Source organism: Arvicanthis niloticus, chromosome 2 (genome assembly GCF_011762505.2).
Source record: "Arvicanthis niloticus isolate mArvNil1 chromosome 2, mArvNil1.pat.X, whole genome shotgun sequence".
Classification (NCBI taxonomy): Eukaryota; Metazoa; Chordata; class Mammalia; order Rodentia; family Muridae; genus Arvicanthis; species Arvicanthis niloticus.
Window position 1 is genome coordinate 4,767,992 of NC_047659.1, and position 9,348 is coordinate 4,777,339.

The 9,348-nt window shown below is 43.9% G+C and overlaps 1 long non-coding RNA gene across 1 annotated transcript; it reads right to left on the minus strand.

Moving 5' to 3' along the window:
- Positions 1-545: 545 nt before the first annotated feature.
- On the minus strand, positions 546-9,201 carry LOC143441242 (uncharacterized). The gene is made up of 2 exons (XR_013108457.1): positions 8,081-9,201; positions 546-6,961 (listed from the first exon to the last, which is right to left on the minus strand). It is a non-coding gene; the product is annotated as an uncharacterized LOC143441242 (long non-coding RNA).
- Positions 9,202-9,348: the final 147 nt, after the last annotated feature.

A 9,348-nucleotide genomic window follows, 5' to 3' on the forward strand; every position in this document is an offset into this window, starting at 1 on the left:
CCTATCTTGTTTCTCGGCCCTTTGGGAGACATAGTACCATGGTGGCAGGAGCCTTGGCCGAGATTACTCATCTCGTGGCAACCAGGAAGCAGAGGAAGCTTTCATTCCATCGGGCTCTTGTCCTATGCCTAGGTACCCCCACATTCACAGTAGGTCTTCCTCACCTTATTTAATTTATTCTGGAAATGCCCTCACAGAAACAAGCCAGAATGTGCCTTACTTCTCTCCCAGGTAGTCCTCAGTCCAGTCAAATTGACAGTCAAATTAACAGTCACACCAGGCATGATAGCAGCATAGGCCTTGAATTCTAGCACTCTGTTGGAGGCAGAGGCAGGCAAATCTCAGTGAGTTCAAGGCTAGCCTGGTCTGCAAAGCAAGTTCTAGGACAGCCAGGGACACACAGAGAAACCCTGTCTTGTAAAACAGAACAACATAAAAAGATGGTTCAGTGGGTAAAGGTGCTTGCTGTCAATCCAAAGACCTGAGTTCCTGTTCCTCGCCCCTCCGTGTCCCCTTCGCCCGCGGAAGAGACATGTGAGGCAGTGTTCTGGTGGTTACTACAACGAGGCTTTATTCTTGTATAAGCAGAAGCAGAAAGACGGAAAGCCCGGAAAAGGCACTGCTTATATACACCCTAGAGTGACGTGTTCACTTCTGATTGGCTGTTCACTCATTACCCATAATACGCCCCGGGATGGGCAGTGACTTTGGCGCGCTTTTTGCCTTTTGCACCTGCGCAGTCAGTTGTTTACTAGTGGGAGGACAGGATGCCCGCGCCATCTTGTAATGGCGAATGCTGTCACGCTCACTGCGGCTCCCAACATCTCCCCCTATCTATATATTCAAAATGGAACAGCCTATTGCCTATCAAGCACGGCACCAACTCAGTGAGGGAAAGCAGAGGCCTGATCCCCTGTGCAAAATGAGATATTGTAATGGGTTTCTTCTCTCGTAATCGTGCAATGAGGAGTACTTCCCATACCCATCTCGATGCCTTTTGGCGGGGAAAGGGAGCCTCCACCCTGGGGCGCCACCAGGGGAGGTTTCTTGGCATCAAACCTTTGTGCAATCAGGCATACTTTCGGGGAAATCTATCCACACTCGTGGAACATTCCCTGTCGAGTACCCACTCGCAAACACCTCTAGATATTCTGGTACCACAGTTATTTAGGCAAGGGCTGGCTAGACTTAGACCTCTCATCGACCCAGTGCAATGGGCTGAACCCTTGGGGTGCATCGACTGAGGGTCTCAGTCATCAGCTACTTTCTTAGCCTAGATAGCCAAATTTCAGGGGGAGATGCTTGCTCAAGGCTACGAGTGCTTGGGCGATAACGACCTTATCACGTTTTTGTTGGGCTCTGAGCTTACAGACCAACCATAACATGAACACTAATCCACAACATAGGGCTGCACCAAACAGGCCTATCCCCACCCTTTAAGAAAGAAGGAAAAGGCAGAGGTAAGCCAAGAAGTAAAATCGCCAGGGGTAACAGGGTCCACTCGTGCTCCATCAAGGCTCAAAATCCGGATCTACAATTGCTGCTGCATCTGGTCCAGCTCCCTAGTCCAATTCCCTTTTAAATAAGCAGAAAGATTATGGCTTTGAATAAATGTATCATTCATAAATCTCAGAGGTGTAATACCTACCTGTGGGGTTGCTGACACGCAGCTCATTTGAACCACATCCGTGAGCTGCTCCACATGGGCTTGGAGCAAATCAACTCTCTGATTGACCAACAGAATGTCTGATGCCAGGTATGCATCCACTTTCTGTAGAATGGTCAAAGCCTCAGAGGTCTTTTCTGAGTTTTGATTAACAACAGTGGCTGCTGTAACTTTATTAACCATGCCTGTGCCGGCTGTCACAGCTGTAGCTGCAGAGATGGTAATAGCAGTGATAATGGCTGCAGTAATGCCAAAGTCTCTTTTATGTCTCAATAATGATGTAGTAGGGAAAGTTTCAGGATCGGCTTCTACTGGGATGGGCACAAAGGTAGGCACGTGCACAACCAAGGCTAGGTCTAGTGATCCATTCCAGCATTGTGCTAAAAAGCATGTAACATTCTTACAATCCAAGATATCAGAATTATTCTGAAAGTTGGATAACATAAAGAAAAATAAGGTTCCACACACACTGACACCGGTTGTGCAGATGCATTCCTAAACACCTTATTAATTTTAATGTTATTCAAATGGCTAGAGATATTAGATTGTATAGCTGAAACATTTTGTACTTCATGAAATATACCATTCAACAAGACAAAGGCAAATACACCCTTTTTTAACATTCTAAACAGTGGCTACAACACATAATTTAATTGTGTTGAAGCAGGGTAAACTCAAGAAAATACACATATGATTTAATTACATATACTGTCTTCTCAATAGATGAGGCATCTGTAAATATAGTAAATATAGCAAACATCTTTTCTATGGTCTGCATGCATAGTAAATTTTAGGAAATATAAAAGCATGTATAGAGAAAAACTGTAACATATGACTATCAAATTTGTCTAAAATGTTTGTCATGTAATAGGCCAAATTTAATAATTCAATAACCAATTTAATTGTTATGTGGAATAAAGAATAAACCTTTTATCTAAAATGTTTTTAGGATTTTATCATATAAACTTTATTTGTAAATGAAGAAAGACAAATCCATATTAATGGTTTCTTTTGTCAAAGGGCTGTTGTGGACATATGAGTAGTAATAACACAAACAGCCAACAATTTATTATAGTCTATATAATTTATCTGTTGATAACTAACAGCTTACTTTATTTTCAGCAAAGCTATCTCTATCTTTTATTAGTTAATTGTCAAGGGGAATTAGGACTTGCATCCCTTTGAAAATATCAAATAGAGGTTCAAATCCTCCTATGGTAAGCTTAAGATGAGGTTTTAGCCAATTAATATCTCTAAACAACTTTTAAAAATCACTAAGAGCAAATCAAGATTAAAAGTAAACCATTTCTTTTTGCATGTACACTCACAAGCCAGAAGATGGCGTTAGATCCCCACCACAAATGGTTGTGAGCCACCATGTGGTTGCTGGGAGTTCAGCTTTTATATTTAAATTAAGTCTAGCCTTTAACGGCTGAGCCATCTCTCTAGCCCCAACTATCTATTTTTATTAGAATTTTCTGTGTCACAATCTGATTAGGATATAACTGAGGTCTCAAATATTGAAAGACAGTGTCTTTGAATCTTTTCTGGAGCAACAAGTACTCTAAAAATTTTTTTTAAAGCTCGTTATATTGGAGCAAAGGCTTGCGAAAAAAACTTCTTTAGAGAATCCACTAATAAAGTATCACACAATGAATATTATACACTAAAAGATTTAACCTCTAAATTTTTTGTATTAAAGCAACAATATTTATATATATAAAATGTAAAACAATTAACCATTTTCTGAAGCAATTATTTCTAACAAATATCACTTCATGGGCTCTTAAAAATTATGAATAAATTTACTAACTGTAAACCTCTTACCTTTACCAGAAATGTAAAGGGATGGTATAAAAACATCTTTTATATCTATAATAATTCTATAAGCATTTACTGAAATGGCAGCTGGAGTAGGCAAGTTAGGCTGTATAAATCTTAAATTTGAACTTTATTTTGGATTAATTTAATAACCAATCTTTTGTGCCGGGCAGTGGTGGCGCACGCCTTTAATCCCAGCACTTGGGAGGCAGAGGCAGGTGGATTTCTGAGTTCGAGGCCAGCCTGGTCTACAGAGTGAGTTCCAGGACAGCCAGGGCTACACAGAGAAACCCAGTCTCGAAAAACCAAAAAAAACAAAAACAAAAAAAAAAAAAAAACAATCTTTTTTAGTCCAATGAATATATCAGATAAAAGCCAACCTTATTCTCTAATAATTGTTACATATATTAGAGGAATCCAAAGCATCTCATTTTTAACAACTTTGAATATAAAGGAATTAAAACAATTTGAACAATATTTTATCAGCAGGTACAGTTATACTCATGGAGGGAAGTAGGCATAATTTTAATGTCTCCAGCATAATCATAACTTTTAGCCCACAGACTGTTGTAAAGTCTTTGGGTCTTAGATTTATCCCTCTTCTCACAAGAAACAATGAAGACAAAAGACGAATTCTGGTAAACACATTTCTAGGACCTGGTCTTGAAGACCCAGAACAAAAGGGATGCTTAGCACCTGGGCTTCTGCAGCTCAGTCTGCATTGTCTTAATTCAAATGTAAATGCGCTTAACCTCCCTCCAGCCTGTTCTCTGAGGCTTGGCTAGGTCTGAACTGTGCGATTTTGACTTTAACTTTAACTTTAAACCTTAAATTTAAACTGTAAACTTTAAAAGACACGTGTTGTATCTTTTCTCTATAAACATAGGCAAATCAGAAATTTTCAAACTCTCGGTTGAACTACCAACTGTAGCCAATGGAATATTGGCAGTTTAACTATGTTTTTAAGCCTCTTTTGTAATATTAGAGTATAACCATATTTTTGAGAAACAAAACCAATCTTTAACGATGTAAGCAATGTATTTTCTCTAAAATCAACACCAAGTAGATTACCTTTATGCTATAAAGTTTTGCTGCCACAAAACAAAGTGTAAAATTTAATGGAAAACTTGTAGCATTATATAACTCATGCTGCTGGCGGGTGCACCGTGAGGACAGGGCAACCAAGTAACACTCAATAGCTGTAAACAATGGCAGCGCTGCAGAATTTGAATGTACTGGCATGGGAACAGGCCAAGATCTAACTATGGCCCATAGCGGTATACTTATCCCCAAATCGAACATCAGTATCAGGAGAATCAGAGCCGTCATCTTGCAATCTAGCTTCATTCTTCACAATCTGCACCAGCTGCATAGGGACCCAAATTGGATTGTCTTCACCTGTGGAATAAACACAAACAGCTCCCCTCCCCGGGCTGCAACAGGCTCTCAGCCAGTCTTGTATCCTCTTGTTCCTACGAGGGACAATGGCTGCACGGCATTCAGCTGTGGCATTTTCAAAGATCATCTGTTCTATCACTGGCATTGCTTGCTCTGATTCCCCAAAGATTCTGCCATAAAGGGGGGGGGGGGTCCTTTTGTCCTCCACTCTCTCTCCACCAGCCGGTGGAGGGTCCTTAACCTTATTAGGCTCTGCAGTAGCCCTTGTTTCTTTTGAGTACTCTTTTCTTTCTCCAGGCTCTTTGGCCTGATCTCCAGGCTCTTTGGCCTGATCTCCAGGCTCCTTGGCCTGATGCTGGCTAACACGCTCTGTTTCTGGTATGCTAGGGTGGCCCTCTCCTGAAACCTCTTGACTTGCACTAATAGCTGAAAGCAAAAGCAACGCAAGCAAGAGGCTAGGTAGTGGAGCGGCGGCGGTGAGTGAAAGTCCGCTCGCAACGAAGGCTTCCACCCCAGGCATATCTCTCAGAGACGTACCTCATTCCTGTAGTCTTTTAATCTGCCCCCAAACTTGGGGGGTCTCTGCTGCACCTTGAAATTCCCGGGTTTTCGGTGCCAGACTGTTCCGCGCCCCTCCGTGTCCCCTTCACCCGCGGAAGAGTCACATGAGGCAGTGTTCGGGTGGTTACCACAGCGAGGATTTATTCTTGTATAAGCAGAAGTGGAAAGACCCAAAGCCCGGAAAAAGCACTGCTTATATACACCCTAGAGTGACGTGTTCACTTCTGATTGGCTGTTCACTCATTACCCATAATACGCCCCGGGATGGGCAGTGACTTTGACGCGCTTTTTGCCTTTTGCACCTGCACAGTCAGTTGTTTACTAGTGGGAGGACAGGATGCCCGTGCCATCTTGGAATGGCGAATGCTGTCATGCTCACGCGGCTCCCAACAAGCTCCATTCCCGGGACCACAGGGTAGGTCCTCTGACTTCCACACACATATGGCATTCGAGTCCCCCTTTCCCAACAAAATAAATAAACATGATTACAATTTTTAGAAAAGATTAACTCAGTACTGATAAATTAAATTCTATTCAGTATTTAATAGATGTCACCCCTCCAGTTTCTTCTTGCCAACAGCCAAGGCTGCTGTGTAAGGATTCCGATCTACTTCAGCAGGCCCAGGGAACACTGTGCCAGGAACTATAATAAAAGAAGATCCTGCTGGGCAGCAGGAGCTGGCAGCTGTGAAGCCACAGCTGTAACTCTCCTGTGTCTGAGGATCCAGATAGCAAACCCAAGTGGGTATTGGCTGCTGCAAGTTTTCCAAGGGTGACAGCCTGGTGGACAGAACTGGGAAAACAGGAAGATGCTTGGCTGATAGGAGAGCTTTGAGTGGGAGTGGAGAGAACTTTCTAGAATTGCTAGGGGACTAAGGAGAGGGACTAGCAGTAAGGAACACATGCTGCTCTTATAAAAGAACTGGTTCAATTCCCAGCACCCACATTTCAGGTTGGAAAACAACATGTAACTCCAGTTCCAGGGGATCCATCATCCTCTTCTGATCCCGTGGCTCTTGCATACATGAGATGCATATAAACCCATGGAGGTACACACATAAGTACATAGAAATAATACATAAATAAATCTCGAAAAAAAAATTGCACCCTGAAGCATTTAACCAGTTCATCCCTGGTCAAAACTTAGTTCGAACCACCATTCCCTAACGTTCCCTATTCTGTGGTCCCCATTCTTACTCAGCAGAGCAGAGATACTGATGCTGATGGTGGTGATGATGATGGAGGCAAGGTCTCATGTATCCCAGATTGATCCTCGTCTTAGTTTGGGTTTTATTGCTCTGAAGAGACACCATGATCACAGCAACTCTTATAAAGGAAAAATTCAACTGGGGCTGACTTACAGTGTCAGAGGTTTAGTCCATCATCATCATGGCAGAAGCACCGCAGCGTGCAGGCTAACTTAATGCTGGCAAAAGAGCTGAGAGTTCTGCATCTTGATCCTTAGGCAACAGGTCCTCCTGTGACTTTGAGCCACTCTGAGCCTGGCTTGAGCATCTGAAACGTAAGGCCCACTTCCTAAGTGACATACTTTCTCCAACAGAGCCAAACCTACTAGTGCCACTCCCTATGAACTTGTAGGGGTCATTTTTATTCAAACCACCACAGTCCAGAACTCTCTGTGTCGTCAAGGATGACCTTGAGCGACTTATCTGCCTGTCTCCACCTCCCTGAGGTCTGGGAGCCAGGTATGGACACTACTCCCACTTTATGTGATGCTGGGACTTGAACACAGGGTGTTGTGGATACTACACTAGCATTCTACCAGCTAGGTTATCTCCCCAGCTTAGCACAGGGTACTTTCATTTCTTTTTTAATGGGTTTTTTTTTTTTTTTTTTTTTTTTTTTTTTTTTTTTTTTTTGAGACGGGGTCTCTTTACGTAATCTTGGCTGTTCTAGAACTCTCCATGTAGACTAGGCAGACCTCCAACTTACAGAGTTCTGCCTGCCTCTGGCCCCCCAGTGCTGAGATGCCTGGCTAGAGGAATTGCTTTGTCAAATGGTTCTCTCCTTCTGTGTCACTTGGTTTCAGGGTTTATGCTGTGGTACCAACGGTGAATTTTCCCACTTAAGCTGTCGCCTGTGAGAAGAGGAGTTCCAGAGCCATGATGTCACGTTTGCTTAGCTATTTTATCAGGTTTCTATGTCTCTCACACTTCTAACCTATATCCCATACCTGGGATTAAAACAAAAACATATTCACATAAAACAACTGGGTTTTTAAAGAAATCAAAATTCTCACTAAAGATCCAATATGAGTAAAAGTTGGAAATCTGGGGGTTCTGGGGCAGGACCCCTCATCCTTTGAGCCTTCCAGGCTGGTTTTGAACTTCTGATGCTTCTGCCTCTAACTCCCTAATGCTTGTGCTGCCGCACTTGGTTAATGAGTGTTGGGCATTGAACCCAGAGTTTCTTGCATGCTATGTATACACTCTACCTGGATTTTCAGCAATTCCTTTGGCTGGAATTTGGAAAAGGCCACATTTTAGGTAGAGCCAGGATGAGGATGGAGGTGGCGGGGTTTGAATGTTATCTGAGAGGTGGCAGAGGGAAGTTCAGAATTAGGTTTGGTTTCCAGTCCGGTTAGCTAGGCAGATACGGAGATGTTATTCTTACCATCCCATGTTCCGTTCCATCCAGGGCTCTTAGCATAGGCCTGTTAGACACACAGATCTAAGTGAGCTGTTTCTGTGCCTGTAGAAGGAGAGTCCAGGGCAATTGCCAGTCTTCTTGCACTCTTTCTTTCTTTCTTTTTTCTTTTTTCGGTTTTTCAAGACAGGGTTTCTCTGTGTAGCCCTAGCTGTCCTGGAACTCACTCTGTAGACCAGGCTGGCCTTAAACTCAGAAATCTGCCTGCCTCTGCCTCCCAAGTGCTGGGACTAAAGGCGTGCGCCACCACTGCCTGGCCCTTCTTGCACTCTTGTAGCTCTGGCAACCACACAGTAAACATTCTCAAGCTTCAAATGCTCAGTCCCTTTGTACAGGTTCCCCATGCTATGTCTGATATCCCCAGACTGGGAGATGAGGCTGCACAGGCCATGGCCACCTTCAAGAGAGTCTAAGACCATGTGAGTTAGACTGTGAAGTGAGAGGTGCAGACCTGGCTCCAGGTTCTCCTTATGTCCCTGTGTCCTTCTCTCTGGGTATTTCCCCCATTAGTGACAGGAGTAGAGGTGACCCATAGGAGAGAGGGCTGTGAATACTTTGCTAACTGCAGGCTAGTTAGCCTGCCAGGGGCTGTCTTGTGAAAATGAGATAGAGCCTTCAAAATGGAGCTTCAGAGCCATACGGTAGCTAGATTGTAGTGGATACCTGGAGTGCGAGCTGTGGACACCTACACTGAGGGACAACAACTGCTTGGTTCCAGATACACGCATAGCTGGAGGACTTGGAGCCTCTGTGTTAGGCACTTGCCTTTCCTGTCTACATTCTTGTTTGTCTTCTAAGTAGGTTAGCTCCTCTCTTGTCAGCATGCAGGCTCCCTTCTTTCTTGCCTTCCCTGAACACTACTGCAGAGCTCTCCCTGCAGCGATAGTTCCTAAGACCTTTTTCTGAGTGTGTGGGGTGCACAGAATAGACTCCTTGTGGCCCAGCTTAGAGGAGAGGCAAGTATGTTCAATGTGAGCTGTGGCTTGCAGCGGCAGGAAGCCCCCGCCCTACGGTAAGCTGGGGAAGCCGCAGGAGCTCCGGACTTCCGGACTTCGTGGACGTCCACCGGTGGCACTAAGAGGGTTCCCGAGAGTCCAGCGTAGGCACAGGTCAGGACAGGCAAGCTGTAACTATCAGCTTGGCGACACAGCCTGGAATAACAGGAGAGACACATAAGTACTTGCTCACCTATCTTTAACTACAGAGAGCTACGGTCTGCAGTTACTGGATACCAG